The sequence below is a fragment of the Ursus maritimus genome, unplaced genomic scaffold (assembly GCF_017311325.1).
Source record: "Ursus maritimus isolate PB19 unplaced genomic scaffold, ASM1731132v1 scaffold_25, whole genome shotgun sequence".
NCBI classification, from domain to species: domain Eukaryota; kingdom Metazoa; phylum Chordata; class Mammalia; order Carnivora; family Ursidae; genus Ursus; species Ursus maritimus.
This window is the reverse complement of record NW_024425008.1, coordinates 33,472,331-33,489,392: the sequence shown is the minus strand read 5'-3', so window position 1 is coordinate 33,489,392 and position 17,062 is coordinate 33,472,331. Positions and strand designations below refer to the sequence as shown.

The following is a 17,062-nucleotide window of genomic DNA, read 5'->3' as shown; positions in this document are numbered from 1 at the left end:
ATTCTTACTGATTTTCTGTGTACTTGTTCTGTCAATTACTGATTAGAGGGGCGTTGAAGTCTCCAAATACAACAGTGAATTCATGTGTTTCTCTTTGCAGTTCTACTAATTTTTACGTCATATGTTTTGATGCACAGTTGTTAGATGCATACATATAAAGGAAGTTACATATTCTTGGAGAATTGACCCACTGTCATTGTGTAACACCCACCACCCCGTATCACTGGCTGACAGTCTTTGTCTTTTAGTTGATGTATTTACACCATTGATGTTTAAAGTAATTATTTATATACTTGGATTAATATATGCCATATTGTTTAACTGCTTCCAATTCCTGGCACCTGCTGTTTCTATCTTTTTTTGTCTTCTACTGATTTTCTGTATCTGCCTGTGTCTCTAGTTTTCAGGGTAGCAGGTTGCCTTCTGGGTTCAATTCCTTGATGGAGCTAAGAAGAGTTGTTGATTTTTTTTTTTTTCCGCCCCGCCTATTGGTCTGTCTTGTCGTCTTTCTTTCTTTCTTTCTTTCTTTCTTTCTTTCTTTCTTTCTTTCTTTCACTAGTGAGAACAGCAGTGATGAATTACAAGCTCTTTACATGTTGGACCTGATTAAAGATTATTTTTGACTCTTTTTGGCAATTTTGTAATGGTAAAACTTGGTATGATATCCTCTGTCTGATTTGACAGTATTTTGGAATTTGATTTCCTTCTGGCATTAGGTTTGTGCAGTTGAGGTAATGTATTCTAATTTGCAAGAATGAGTATAGAACTTTTTCAGAGGGAAATTGATCTTAGGACTGATTCTTGTTATTGGTGAAATGGTTACTATTCTTCTATTCTTCTATTTGTAAGTGTAGTTTTGGGACAATGGCAACCTTTCCTATGTTTCCTGTGTTAATAGCCAGAGTTTCATTTTTATACTCTTGAACTACACAAAAAATATTTTATTTTTACAGCCTTTTTGGGTGTAGGGTCAAGTTTCACCAATTTGCACTTATGGTAACTAGTGATGATTCTGGGAATGGTTATTAAAACCTTGTGCTGGGATGCTTGGGTGGCTCAGTCTGTTAAGCATCTACCTTCAGCTCTGGTCATGATCCCAGGGTCCTGGGATTGAGTCCTGCATTGGGCTCCCTGCTCAATGGGGAGCTTGCTTCTTCCTCTCCCTCTGCTGCTCCCCCTGCTTGTGCTTTCTCTTGTTCTCTCTCCTGCTTTCTGTCACGTAAATAAATAAAATCTTAAAAAAAATTTATAAAAACAAAACAAAAACCAAAAAACCTTGTACTGATGCTTTGGATAGATGGAATTAATTGGATGGCTCATTCAGACTGCATGTCTTAATTATTACATTGTTCACTAATTATTTTTATGTGCAGAGAATAGAGTGATAATGTTAATCCTTACATTTTCTGTGATACGGTTAAAAAACCCAAAAAACCCTTAATGTACATCATGAATTTAGTGCTTAGATATCTTGAATTTACTGCTTCAGTATCTTGGTGGAAGTATGAAAAGAGAAATTGGTGTATATTATATGTAAAATGTAGCTTATTTTCTTTTGAAAAAAAGTTGCATTAAAAAAATCACTATTTACAGGTAATCCAGGCAACTGTTTTATTAAAATAAGAGAATCATCCTTTATCCCATAGTTTAACATGACAATAGCTACCATGTGTGAGTATATGGGTCTTTTAGTTCTTTTTCATATATAGATTTTTTTTTACATAGTTGTGATCATAATTTCTTCTTAAATTTGTGCTTTTTTGTAGTTAGTAGTGTGTTTACTCATTCTGTATCATTGTGTTTTTAATAGTAATGTGTTTTCATTGAGTGAGGTACTGTAGGTTGGTAAGACCGTTTATTCTGTTATCACTGTGATGAACTGTGTATACATTTAGCTTTTCCATTTCTTTCGATTTAGCTTTTTTTAATTTTTAAAATTCTATTATTATTTTTTTAAATTAAGTAGGCTCTGTGCCCAATGTGGGGCTTGAACTCATGCTGAGATCAAGAGTTGCATGCTGTACTGACTGAGTCAGCCAGGTGTCCCCTGATTTAGCTTTTTTTTCATGTTTGTGCTGTTTCCTTGTCTGGATTTTCACAAGTTTCAGTCTCTCTCTTTCTTTTAAGAAATGTTTTTTGTTTTTTTCCCCCAGGGCTAATTAATTTTTATTGGATCTTGAAAATATATATTTTTTCTTACATGATTAGAAAACAGTACTTTAGGACTTATATTGTCACAGTGATTCATATTGTTCTCTTTTAAAAATTTAAATTTGTAACTAGGTGATAAAAATGACCTCCTAGACGTGTCAAACTTGGTATTCTAGACTCTCTATACTTAGGTTATAAATTATCTATAGTCAAATAATTTAATATTTTATGTTGTACTTACAAATTGCATTTTTCCTTACTGACTTTATATTTGGGGTTTAGTTTGATGTCTTTGTCAGGAGTCCTTATTCGATTTCTCTGCATTCTTCTGACTTTTCCTCTACCCTATTACTTGTGTTTACCTGAATTGGGTCTAGCCTTTTGAGTGTAAAGTCAGTAGTGATAGAAACTTCTAGAAACATTTAGTGAGTCTGATGATTCTGAACCCACTTCCTCACCCATAAAAGCTATCAAAGGATTGTTTAGGACCTTCTTTACTGCATATTCTCTTCTGGCTTTCTAAGTTGACATTTTATAAAGTATTTAGCTGTTTTTTATTCTTGTCATCTTCAAGATATTTTACCATGATTAAAAAAAAAATCATGTTTCTCCTGAGACATAGGTGAACCCAAGGGAAGGAAAACATCATGCAGAATTGAGTTCATTTCATTTAAAAGCAGTAAAATTCCATAATTGGAATTTATTCTTATTTTTTGCTATTTTTTCAGAGAAGATAGGATTTAAAAATACATATATCACTTAGGAATATCTGTATTGGTGTGGTATTTAAAGTGATGTATACAAGGATTTCTTTCTATCCTTACTTTCTATCTTTACTCCTTTCTTTTTCCTGGTCTTGCTTTCTTGCCCTTTCTCCAACAAATTTAATGAACAACTACTATGATTTTGGACACAAAATGATTAAGACCCTGCCTTTAGAAAGTTGATAATTTAGTAGGTGAGCTGGAAATGTAAGTCAATAGTTGCAGTGTAGGAAGTCCCCCAATTTCCTACATAATAATATGTTCCCCAAAATGTGTTTGAAAATAAATATTCACATGGTAGGAGGTGTTTGGGTATTTCTATGGGGAGTTATTCCACGAAGCCAAAATGTATCATTATAAAACATCTAATTCTTTGTGCACCTGGGTGGCTCAGTTGGTTAAGTGTCCAACTCTTGATCTCAGAGTCTTGAATTTAAGCCCAGTGTGGAGCCTACATAAAACAAAAACAAAAACATCTAATTCTAGTTCCTGGGCATGTCGTCTCCCTGGGGACCAGGAATCCTGCTTTTGCACAACATCAAACCTGTCTGAGTGGAATTGCTAGCTATGTTTGGGCTGAGCAAATGGATCTTGGGCCCAACCTCCTTCTAGAGGGGGGTGCAGCCTCTGGGATTTGAGTTCTGTTACTAAGATGGTAGGTATATGAAGCTGAGGGGAAAAGGATCCTTCTCACCCTGCTGTGACAGTATGAGCTGGGGTACTTAAAGTCTCCCACTTATATATTTGATTACCTGGGATATTTTTGCAACCTAGCAATACCTATAGCTCTGTACTGTCCCGAGGGAGAAATCAAGGACTGTTGGAGATAGGCCTGGGGAGGGGTTAGGCCGGACAAGAGGACGCCTATCCTGCAGGATTTTAGAATGACAGCTTCAGTTACCCCTTCATCCTTACCCATCCCAACTTTTGTGTATATGTGGCCAAGCCTTTGTCTGTAGAAGGACTGGGAAATGAGGTAGGAAGAGTTAACTTTTTTTTCCATCATAGACCAGGATAATAACACATGTTTATCTCAACTTCAGGGAGGCCTGGCTTCAAGCTTCTTCCACTCCTTAGCATTGTGAGTTACCAGAGCTTCATGCAGTAACTCACAGTCATTGATAAGATGATGTCTAAATGACTGAATTTGGTGTCCTAAAGGTTGTTTAAGGGTATCAGTCTGTAATGTGTGAAATGTGTTGAGTTGTGTGAAATTTAGTCCTGGTCTGCTTAGTGTGGTAAGTATAATCGGCGTATCTGTAAAACTCAGTTGTAGTATACAGGGAGGAACAATAAATTGTGCCTAGAAGGTAATGAAAGGGTTTACAGAGGAGAGAATACTCAAACTCTTTAGTAAATGAGTGGCTTAAAAAGTAGATCTAATAGTGGAACTTTCTGCCTGATAATACTGATATCTTAAAACCTTACTCAAATCAAATAGGGCTATGGTGCAGAATACATTATTTGGGACTGAGCTCAAATTTCAGTAACTTCTAAGCTGCCTTTAGTAAATTTTCATTGCAAATTATACATTAGATGATTTTTTTTTTTTAAAGATTTTATTTATTTATTCGACAGAGATAGAGACAGCCAGTGAGAGAGGGAACACAAGCAGGGGGAGTGGGAGAGGAAGAAGCAGGCTCACAGCGGAAGAGCCTGATGTGGGGCTCGGTCCCACAACGCCGGGATCACGCCCTGAGCCGAAGGCAGAGGCTTAACCGCTGTGCCACCCAGGCGCCCCTATACATTACATGATTAACAATTTTTTTAAGTAGAACAGTTGTTCTAGTAATTGAACTTTTATTGTGATTCAGGTACTATGTTGAATGCCTGAGACACCCACAACATACGACATGAATTAAGTCTTAAGAGGCAAAAGTCCAGAGGAAAGACAGAAATCGCTAAAATTGTGACACATAGGGAATTGTGCTCTTACAAAACATGCTTTGCAAGAATAGGGAGGGAGTGATGATATCCACAGAGTGGAGAGTTAGAGAGTTTGAGAATGGTGCTTGATGGAGATGACAATTGAATTGATAGCAGAGATATTTTTAAAGCTAAACTTCCAGTACATAGTCTCTCAGTTTTCTTTAACTCTAGACTTAATTGGTTAAGTTACAGTCTCCCATAACATTTAGTTATATATGTGTACAAAGAGAATTACTACTTTTAATAAGGACGCTCAGATTTTGCGTGGTTCAGGATCAATAAAGCAAAATTATATTTCCTTTGCATATTATAGTTACTAGTAATATTACTATTAAATACTACTATACTACCACTGCTGCTCCTGTAATTACTTCTATCACTACTATTATTACTGTTATTAGTACAATGTTCTAATGCTATTACCCCTTCTCCTCCTCCTTCCACTTGTACTACTACACTACTACTTCTAGGTAATACTTGTTTTTACTAGGAACCATTTTTAAGTTCTTTTTTTAAAAATTATTTTATTTTAAGTAATCTCTACGTCTGACATGGGGCTTGAACTCACAACCCTGAGATTAAGAGTAGCACGCTCTACCGACTGAACCAGCCAGGCGCACCTACTTTAACTTCTTTATAGTTTTTTTTTTTAAGTTCTTTACAGTTTTAAGATGGGAGATTATATTAATTTTTAGAAGAGTTTTCAAGCGTATTGATTAAAAAAAGTGACTATTTCACAGAAACTTAATAAAATTATCCTCATTTTCAAAAAAGTATTCTGATAATTCAAGTTCTAGTTATAAGGGGTTATCATATGTTTTTCTTTATGTTTCTTTTAAGTATTATCATATGTATGGTAATATGATTGAATTTTTATGATTAGATTTATTCCAAATAAAAATCAATCCTAAATATAAAGCTTTTTTCTACTTAGGTATGCTTTTCTTGTTACTCTTGATATTTTTTCTGGACATTCAGGTCAATCAGGGTGTTTGTTTTAGAATTTCTCTAGAGAGCATAAGCTATGGAGTAAGGCGGATGTGGTATGATTCTTAATGTGGATACTAGCTGTGCTTGGGTAGTTAATTTAGATACTAAATTTCTACATCTGTAAAATGTAGATAAATAATAAATGTGAAGTCTTAAGCACAGTGCCTGGCATGAAGTAATGACTCAATAAATGTTAACTATTACTGTTAACTGAGTTAGGAGTTATGTTTCTGGCCTTAAATGTGGACCTTGGAGACTAGGAATACCTTGGGCCACCTCAAGCCCCTATATGAAGAAGACTGCCTATAAGATGACCTATTCTGGGTATGCCTTTCTGACCTGAAACTAATCAAATGGCTATGGGCTTTGCTGAAAAATTTTTAAAGAACTCGTGTATTGCAAAAACAGTATATAGAAGAAACTTTTAGTATACCTCTAAATTTTGGCATAGGATGAGGCCTTAGGTTGGCTAGGTTTCACTATGATGTAAGCATAATCATAGAGCAAGAGTTGATGAGAGAACCTTTTTCACAGCCTCTGGTCTGGGTAAGTTTGGCTTACTTGGGATAAGGTAGAGGAATCTGAACTATAGAGCCAGTAGTGCCAAACAGTAGGGAGAGGTGTCCTTTTTTTTTTTTTTTTTTAAAGAAGTTCTAGATTAAAAAAAATCTTGTTTTAGATGTTATCAGGCATCAGAGGTAACTGATGAAGGCAGCAGAAAAGTCAGAGACAAATGTAGCTAAATCTAGGTTGTATCTCCTATAATCTTTTTAGTTAGAGGACCAGGTCTATAAAATGTTGAGAACCCTCTAAGGGGATTCCATGATGGCAAATGCTTGAGAGCTCTGGTATTTCCTTGTCTTTCTTTTTGAACAGTGGAGGTTAGAAGTGCATTCCCAGTCACAGAAACCTGTGTATATATGGTTACTATTCTGAAAAGAGACATTCTGTCTTCCATTTCAGATAGTTATCTTAGATACTCATATTTTTAGAACAATAATGTCACTGTGGTTTAGGTTCTGAGTTAGTGGCTTGAGGAAATTTGATCAGGCCATTGCAGAATAGAAGATAAATCTCATTTTAAAAATATTACTTACCGTGCCACCAGTTAGTAGTGACTTGTAACATGAAACATTCTTAAAAATCCCAGGAGAGTTGTACTTTCATGATAGTTTAATTAATTATGTGCACTTTGCATTTTGGGAGTATTAAAAAAGTGCTACATGGGGAGGGGGATGGCTTTAAAACAAATTGGATTCTTTTAATACACCAATAAGTTGACAGTTTGTCTAATTATAAATGAAAGCGGAATTATTACTATTTATTTATTTTTTTAAATTAAGTAGGCTTCACACCCAATGTGGAACTTGAACTCCACTACCTGGAGATCAAGAGTCACATGCTCTACCTACTGAGCCAGCTATATGCCCCAAAAGTAGAATTTTTAATTGATTTAATTCTAGATTCTAGAAGATGGTTTACAAAACACCTAGTCTGTCAATCAATAGGTTGGTACTTTTCATACATATTGTTAACTTAAAAACTGGAATTTGTAGAGTGATAGTATTATACATGACACTTTATCAAAGAGATTAGTTGACAGCCTCATATAACCTCTTCCTGATCACTCAGTCTAAAATAAATATCTATTTTTTATCATATCATCTTATATATGCCACTGTTTTGTGTGTGTGTACATGCATGTGTTTGTATTTGTTTATTGACTATTTTCTTACCAGAATGAAATTCCATGAGTTCTTTTTCATCAAAACATTTATTAAATGCTTAACCGAACGTGGCCTGAGCTGTACCTAGGCTTTGTTAAAGACTTGAGTGCCTGTAATGAATCATCGAGCCTTACATCGAAAACCGGGGATGTACTGTATGGTGACTAACATAATATAATAAAAAATTATTATAAAAAAAAAAAAAAAGACTTGAGTGCCTGGCTAAAACCAGGGAAACTGCTGCCTCCTTTTCATGTTCTGAGAGCAGCTACTTCTCATAGTTGGGGCCAGTCCTGTGGCCTGCAAAAGAGGGGATACATATACCAGAGCAGGATTCTGCTAACTGGAATGGAGCCAGGGGTAAGAACACTAAGCCAACACTTCCAGCCAACTCTTCAGGAGATATCCTGAGCACCTAAAATAGCACATGACACATAGTAGGTGGTCAACAAATATTTGATGAATGGAGGACTTTCTCTTTTTCTTTCTTTCTTTTTTCTTTCTTTCTGAGGGGAAGAGTGTCAAGGTTCAGACTTGAATGACATGTAAGTAACTTTAAGTTATTCATTTTCATAAAGATGATGCTGGAAAAGTATGTTTGCATAATAAAGGGATACATTTCAACATTTTAAAAATGAAGAATTGAGAACTCATTAGTTTTAAGGCTGGCTAGTGTTCATCATTGTAATCTGTTAAAGGAAAATATAAATTGTGATAATTAAATTGAAAATACAAGAGAAATTTTGATTGTAAAGTGATAATGTTTGTAATAAAAATTATAAATATAATTAAAATTTTAGAAAAGCTTGAATACCATGAAATCTCTGAAAGTTAAAAAGTCAAAGTAGAGTGGTGCAGTGCCTGGCAGAAGTCCCTCCAGCTGTGGTATTGTGCTGTGGGAAATTGTAAATTCCACAGTGCGGTTCTGCCTACCCGAAGCCACTACCGTGCAGAGACGCTGGGTGAAGCCACCTTCATCATGTCTGACCAGGAGGCAAAACCGTCAACTGAGGACTTGGGGGTAAGAGGGAAAGAGAATACATTAAACTCAAAGTCATCGGACAGGATAGCATTGAGATTTTCTTCGAAGTGAAGATGACAACACATCTCAAGAAACTCAGACTTGTGCTGTCAAAGACAGGGAGTTCCAATGAATTCAATCAGGTTTCTTTTTGAAGGTCAGAGAATTGCTGATAATCACACTGCAAAAGAACTGGGAATGGAAGAAGAAGATGTGATCGAAGTTTATCAGGAACAAACGGGATCATTCAACAATTTAGATAATTCTTTCTATTGTTTTCTTTACTCACAATCCTTTTTTATTTTTAAAAGTAGTTCTTCTGTAATGTGGTGTTCAAAATGGAATTGAAAACCTGCACTCCCATCTCTTTAAAACATCTGGTAATTTGAATTCTGGTGCCTCTTATTCATTATCACTTGTTTTCATTGTGCTGAGTTTTAGTGATCAAACTTCAGCCCCCTTCATATTGCCCTCTCCTTTTAAAACATTACACATGTGCACAGAGAGGCCACCTTTTCCAGCATTGCATTCACAGGCAATGTGAGTATTCATAATGACTTTCTAGTTGGCCTTGAAGTTCTAGCACGTGATTGCTTTATTCCTGGATTATGACTTTCAGTGGGAAATGGAAGTTTTTCAGAGAGCTGAACTGTGGAAAATGACCTTTCCTTAACCTGAAACTACTTTTAAAATTTGCGGGTCTGGACTGAAAGAAGAGAAGTATCAGGCCGGAGTTGAGATGACAGAGATGGTGAGAGTAATGACTAACTCCAAAAATGGCTTCACTGAGGAGAAAACATTTTAAGATAAAAGAAGTCTTGTCAGGGCCCCTGGGTGGCTCAGTCGTTAAGCGTCTGCCTTTGGCTCAGGGCGTGATCCCAGCGTTCTGGGATCGAGCGCCGCATCAGGCTCCTCCGCTGGGAGCCTGCTTCTTCCTCTCCCACTCTCCCTGCTTGTGTTCCCTCTCTTGCTGGCTGTCTCTCTCTCTGTCAAATAAATAAAATCTTTAAAAAAAAAAAAAAAAAAGAAGAAGTCTTGTCAGAAGATCCAGAAAAGTTCTAATTTTCATTAGCGGTTAATAAAGTTATTCATGCAGAAGTATATATAACAATACTGCTCTTTTAAATTTTATTTGTACTTTTTGGCCTGTGATATGGGTTTTAAATGGACATTGTCTGTACCAGCTTCATTAAAATAAACAAAGTGTTTGTAAAAAACCTTTAAAAAAAAGTCAAAGCAGAATCTCTGAAGTAGATGTTTATTCTAGAATCTGAAAGAGGAAAGGAATAAAATTAGGTTATGAGTAGGCTAGGTATTGACAAAGCACACCAATCTGAGGCTAAATGTTGTCAGCCAAGAACAGATGTTAGATGGAGGAACCCAGAAGTACTGCCTTCAACCTACTGTTGAATTAGACTATATTGGACCTATCATAGACTCCTCTTAAGAACAGTGACTAAGTTCGCGTTCAGCGCTATCCCCAGTGCTCAGTGTAGTTCCTGGCAATTAGTATTCTCTGCACAAATTTTTTTCTTGAAAAAAGTGAATTAATCTATAGGTAGTAAATTCTGGAGAGCTGATTTCAGACATTTTTAGGGGTGTTGTTGCCATGGGTTTTCAGCCATAGCTTCTCCTGTATCATTTTTCTTTGAGTTTCTCTTAACCTTTTGGGGTGAAGTATCAGAAGTTGTGCCTTTGGCCCTTGTTACTAATATGTTGTGAATTATTTTCTGTATTACTCTTATCTATAGCGGGACCCTTTTTTTCATAAAAGACAGAGAACAAGCTTCTCTAGTTTTTTAAGTTCTGGTAACCAAAATTTGAATCTATGACCAGTGTACTAATAGATAGAATGTCTTGTATTTTTTTTTCTTAGTGAAGGTACCTTAAATAAAATTCCAAAGCGTTTAATTGTCCTGCTAAATAAATCTGTATTACTTAGTTATGTGAAGTTGTAATGATTAACTTAAGGGAATGAGTCATCAGTGCTTTTCTCTTGCAGTTAGTGATTTCAAACCTTTTTTTGTGTCGGTAGCAATGAAAAATTACTTAGTCCTTGCTGGACATGAAGAAATTCAGAGTTGCCTTTGCTTGTATCTTCATGGAATGAAAGAGGTGGATTAAATTGCCCTTTTACTAATGTAAATATGAAAATAACTTAGTCTAGATTGTCTTCTAGGCTTTTATTTCACTTACACTTTTTCCCCCCAAAGATACACTCCTCTTATTTTAATACATGTTAAAATTGGATGAGTAAGCTTCAATATGTTAGTGTGCCTTCCCTTCAGTCTCACTAGCCATATTTTAAGTGCTCTGTAGCCACACACAGCTAGTGGTTATTATATTGGACAGTGTAGGTATAGAACATTTCCTTCTTGCAGATATACCTGATATAGACATTTTCTCTTATAGATTTTAATGATCCAGGTAATTATAATCTTTAAGGTAAGATTCTCAGTATTTTTGGTAAGACATTTGTATTATGAAATTTATTTTGATTATTCTGTTATATCATGGATACTCAACTAATTTTTATTCTGTTTAAAATGTCATTTTTATCTAATTTTGAGACTAGCTTCCATTTTGTAATATAATTTAATGGGACATTTTGATGTAGTAACTAGAAATTGCCCTTACAGGTAACACAGAACATTAATCTTGTTAAGTGAGGTAATGAATATAACTGTGTGAAAATTCCTTTTAAGGCTTTTACTATCAGTATTTTAGGAATGTGGAGCTTTCAAAACAGGCCTTCAGGTCCTAATGTGTTTTGGTTAAACATGATAATGATTTTGTCAGTATAGTGCTGGGCTTAGAGAAGTTGCTGATTAGATGTTTGTTCTTTTATTACATAGATTTCATTTTCTAGAGCATGGTTCCCTAAACCAGGTGATCATAAGAATTTCCTGAGGAGGGGCTCCTGGGTGGCTCACTCGGTTAGCTTTTGCCTTGGGCTCAGGTCATGATCCCAGGGTCCTGGGGTTGAGCCCCATGTCCAGCTTCCTGCTCAGTGGGAAGTCTGCTTCTCCCTCTGCCTCTGCCTGCTCCCCCTGCTTGTGCTTTCTCTCTCTCTGTCAAATAAATAAATAAAATCTTAAAAAAAAAAAAAAAAAGAATTCCCTGAGGAGCTTTTTTAAAAATATAAGTATCCAAGGCATATATATTATATAGCATATGTATTAATAAAATCCTTTGCGTGCATTTCTTAGTATTAAGTCCTTGAGATAGAATTGTTGGCTCAAAAGATTGAATTATTTTTTAGATTTTTGATTCACAGAAACAAATTTCCTTCAGAAAGTTTGTACCAATTTATAAACTTTTCCTCACATTTTCTCCATACTGGGTATTATTGAGCTTTTACTATTTCTCAGTTGATTAAAAAGATCTCTTATTTTAGTTTTTATTTCTTTGATTAAGATGAGAGTCAGCATTTTTCAAAATTTTTTGATATGCATTTTTTTCTTCCCTTTCCCTTCCTCCCTCTTTCCTTCCCTCTCTCCCTTCCTTCCTCTTTTTTTCTTCTTTTCTTTTCCTTTTTCTTTCGGATTACCTGTTTTCGATATCTGTTCTTTTACATACCTAAGTTTCTTCATTTTGGTCAACAATACGTTGAATGATAGGGCTAGAAGGCAATGACTGAAAACAAGAATTGGTGTTCAGAAGGTCGGGGTGATTTTGGTTATTGAGCCTGGTACAGATATGGGCAAAATGTTAACTCTGTCACAGATCTGCAAGATTCTTTGTACATATTTCCATCTATTCTCTTGTAAATGGTATCTTAGGAATGGTCCTTTTCAGTTTGACACTGGAGGAATTGGACTTAAAATTTTCTTGTGAAGAAAGGAAGTATTTTGCTACTATCATTTGGAAACCGATTGTTATATTTGGTTTTGGTTGTTATTGGAATCAGTTTGAAATAATGCCATTTAGTAATGCCATCTAACACAACTATTTATTTTGATTTCTTGCCTATGTATAAATATGATAGAACAGAAATCCCTTAATTATGGGGACCTTTTATCTTTGTGTTGCTAGTGCCTCCTTGTATCTGGCCCTCTAAAGGAAAACTCATTTCCTGTACTCACAGCACTTCTGACACCAGATGTGTGGGTTTTCCACACCAAGCAATTCTTTAATTCTTGGAGGATACCAACCGAGTAGTTAGCGTAGACCCCAGAGGTTAAGGGTCCAGTCCCACAAGACTACCCTTCACTTCAGATGTCAGTTGGAGGTAATGGGTGCCCAGGTAACCCACACGTCTGTCTGACTTGGCTACAGATTGGGGGGATCCCATGACTTCCTCCTCAGGTTTGATAATTGGCTGTTATGGCTCACAGAAACTCAGAAACACGTATGTTTATCGTCTTATTACAAAGGTATAATTAAAGATAATGATGAACAGCAAGGTGAAGAGGTACATAGGATGAGGTCCAGAAGGTTCCTGAGCACACAGAGTGAAGTGTGCCACTTTCCTTGCACATGGATGTGTTTACCAACTTGGATGGTCTCTAGGCCCCGTAGTTTAGGGATTTTTAATGGAGGCTTTATCACATAGGCACTATTGGTTATTAAATCAATGTCCAGCCCCTCTTGTCCCTGGAGGATAGGGCATGGGGCTGAAAGTTCCAAGCTTATAATCTGGGTTTGGTCTTTCTGGTGGCCAGCCCCTATGTTGAAGCTATCCAGGAACCCAGCAAGAGTAGCCTCATTAGAATGAAAGATGCTCCTATCAAGAAATTCCAAGGGATTTAGGAACTCTGTGTAAGGGGTGTGTGTTCATCAGGGCCAAGACAACTGTGTTCAGTCTGCATGGGGGCTCACAGAGGGGGAGTAAAGGTGCTGGCACTGGCAGGAGTCTTTCAGAGTACCCAGGGGCTCTGGTTTCCATGTGCAGAGGGATGTTGACAGTTTATTATCAGGCGGAGGCTTCAGAGTCGCAGGAGGATTGTTTTCTAGGTGACTGGGACAGCACTCCACTAGAAGTCCTCACCCACATGTCCAACGCTACTTCCCACCAAGTCCCTACTGTAAACTGGTGTGGAGCCTCTTTTTACTTCAGTGTCCCTTGAGTGCCCTCTACTGAAAAAGCTTAGCATAGTGCTCATGTTAAAGGAATAGTTAAAGGAATTTTGTTGTTTATCACAAAACATATATTGAACGATTCCTTCATATGCAGAGTCCCCAGCATATGTGTCCATAAATGACACATATGGATAATACCTAAGTTTGTTTACCCAGTTACCTGTTGATGAGCATAGTGCTCATGTTAAAGGAATAGTTAAAGGAATTTTGTTGTTTATCACAAAACATATATTGAACGATTCCTTCATATGCAGAGTCCCCAGCATATGTGTCCATAAGTGACACATATGGATAATACCTAAGTTTGTTTACCCAGTTACCTGTTGATGGACAGTTTTGGTTCTTTCTAGTTTTTGGTTCGTACAAGTAAAGCTGCCATGAACATTAATATACAAGTTTTTGTATGGATGTATATTTTCATTTCTCTTAGGTAAATGCCTAAATGTGGAAAGACTGGATCGTACAGTAGGTGTGTGTGTAAATTTTTAGGAAATTGCCAGATAGTTTTCCAAAGTGGCTTATGATTTTTTGTTCTTGATGGCAGTTCCTCTATATCTTATCAATATTTGGTATGGGTTATTCGTTTTAATCTTAGCTATTCTAATAGGTGTATACTATTATCTCCTTGTATTTTAATTTCCATTTCTCTAATGACTAAGAAACTCATTTCTTGTGTTTATTTACCATTTGTATATTTTCTTTGGTAAAATGTCTGCTCAAATCTTTTACTTTTTTTTTTAATTGGGTTTTCTCATTATTGAGTTTTGGATTTTTTTTTTTTTTTACGTTTTGAATGCTGTTTCTATATTTTTGATTCCATACTTTGCAGAGGTTTTTTTCCTGGATTGTGGCTTGTCTTTTTATCCTTTTTTTTTTTTTTAAAGATTTTATTTATTTATTTGACAGAGATAGAGACAGCCAGCGAGAGAGGGAACACAAGCAGGGGGAGTGGGAGAGGAAGAAGCAGGCTCCTAGCAGAGGAGCCTGATGTGGGGCTCGATCCCACAACACCGGGATCATGCCCTGAGCCGAAGGCAGACGCTTAACCGCTGTGCCACCCAGGCGCCCCTACTTGTCTTTTTATTCTTTTAACAGTATCTTTTGAGGAATAATAATTTTTAATTTTGATGAAAGTTCAGGCTATCAATTTATTCTTATATTGATCATGTTTTTGTAGCTAAGATATTTTTGCCTAATGCAAGTTTACAAAGGTGTTCCCCTAGGATAGCTTCTGGAAGTTTTATGGTTTTAGGGGTTTTTTTGTTGTTGTTTTGGAAAGTTTTTTTTTTTTAAGATTTATTTATTTTAGGGAGAGAGCACAAGCAGGGGGAGGGGCAGAGGGAAACAAGCAGACTCCCTCCTGAGCAGGGAGCCTGACAAGGGGCTCAATCCCCTGGACCCTGAGATCATGACCTGAGCCAAAATCAAGAGTTGGACACTCAACCCACTGAGCCACCTGGGTGCCCCATGGTTTTAGGTTTTATGAATAGTACTATGATGTATTAGAGTTAATGTTTTTTATGTGAAGTGAAAATTGGATAAGGGTTTATTTTTTTTGCATAATGATTTGTTGTCTTTACGCTTTTTGTCAAAACTCAGTTGATCATATATGTGTGGGTTATTTCTGATTCCCTAGTTTGTTCCCCTCTATGAATGGATTTCTGGCAAGTTGCGCAAGGCAGATTTCCAGCAAGTCCTACTGACATGACACCAGAACAATTAGCTGTCATTCAGTGAGATAGGACTGTGCCCTCTTCAACAAGGTCTCATCTCAGCCCTGGAACGTCTAGGGAGTTGGGAGAGGCTCTTGCTTAGGCACTCCTGTCTCAGCCCTAGGAAGTATTAGCTGCTCTTGTATTCTTTAGTATTCTCTTTGCTTTTCAGTAGTTAATTGTTGTCATACCAATCCCTGTTATAGTTAATGATTCTTTATACTTTCCTTTTTCAATTTCTGTGTGTCTTCTCTCATCTGATTGGATCTAGAATGATGCAACTGTTCTAGGTTTTTTACATTTCTATGTGAGTTTTAGAAGCAGATGTCTAAAAAGAGCCTACTGGGATTTTCACCGAATTTATACATAAATCTGGGGGAATTGGCATTTATCAATAGATTAATTTGGGGAGAATTGACCTCTTAACAATATTGAGTCTTTTGATTCGTGAATAAATTATCACCTTTTATTTAGATTTTCAGTGTATTTTTTTTTTAAGATTTTATTTGTTTATTTGAGAGAGAGTGCTTGCATGTGTGGGGGGATGGGCAGAGGAGGTGTGAGAGGGAAAGAATCTTTTTTTTTCTTAAAGATTTTATTTATTTGTCAGAGAGAGCGAGCACACAAGCACAGGGAGAGGCAGGCATAGGGAGAAGCAGGCTCCCCGCAGGGCATGGAGCCCAATAGCGGACTCTATCCCAGGACCCTGGGATGGTGAGCGGAAGGCAGATGCTTAAATGACTGAGCCACCCGTCTGGAGGGAAAGAATCTTAGGCAGACTCCATGCTGAGCTTGGAACCTGTTGTGGGCTTGATATCATGACCCTGAAATCATGACCTGAGCTGAAAGCAAGAAATTGAACATTAAACCAACTGAGCTACCCAGTTACCGCTAGAATTTCAGTCTCTTCTAGCAGTGTTTTATGGTTTTTTTTATATAGATCTTTCCCAGATTTTGCCACATTTATCCCTAAGTGTGTTATATTTTTTATGTTCTTATAAATAGCATAATTTAAAAAAAATTCCACTTTCCAGTTGTTCATTGCTAATATATAAAAATGCAGTTGATTTTTACAGTATCCTGTAACCTTGCTAAATTCACTTTTTAGTTCTATTAGTTTTTTTTGTTTTTTGGGGTTTTTTTGGTTTTGGGGTTTTTTTTTTTTTTGGTAGATTCCACTGGATTTTCTACACAGTAATGTCTTCTGTGAATGAAGAGAGTTTTAACTCCTTTCATTCCAATTTGTGTTCCTTTTATTTCTTTTCCTTATCTGAATTCATTGGTTAGACCCTCTAGTATAATGTTGAACAGAAATGGTGAGAAAGGACATTCTAGTCTTGCTTCTAATCCTAGTGGGAAATCATCTATTCTTTCATAATTAAGTATGATGTTAATTGTAGATTTTTCATAGATACCCTTTATTAGATTGATTAAATTCATCTATTCCTAGTTTGCAGAGACTTTGCAAATCAGGAATGGATATTGGATTTTGTCATATGTGTGTGTGTGTGTGTGTGTGTGTGTGTGTCTGTTGAGATGAGAGTTACTATTTTATTATGTTTTAGCTCTAGGTAATGCAAAAGTCTGTTGTTATGTACAATTTTATTGGCATTTTTTCCCGCCAAAATGACCTCCTCCCCTAAAGAAAGTTAATTAATCTGCGTGTATAATACCTGGGTTTTAAAA

General features: G+C 36.4%; 1 protein-coding gene and 1 pseudogene across 14 annotated transcripts in view; both read left to right on the top strand.

Moving 5' to 3' along the window:
• FUT8 (fucosyltransferase 8) overlaps positions 1-17,062 on the top strand; it is a 411,868-nt gene that overhangs the window by 136,940 nt on the left and 257,866 nt on the right. The gene's annotated exons all lie outside the window — the stretch shown is intronic.
• On the top strand, positions 8,298-9,482 carry LOC121105223 (annotated as a pseudogene).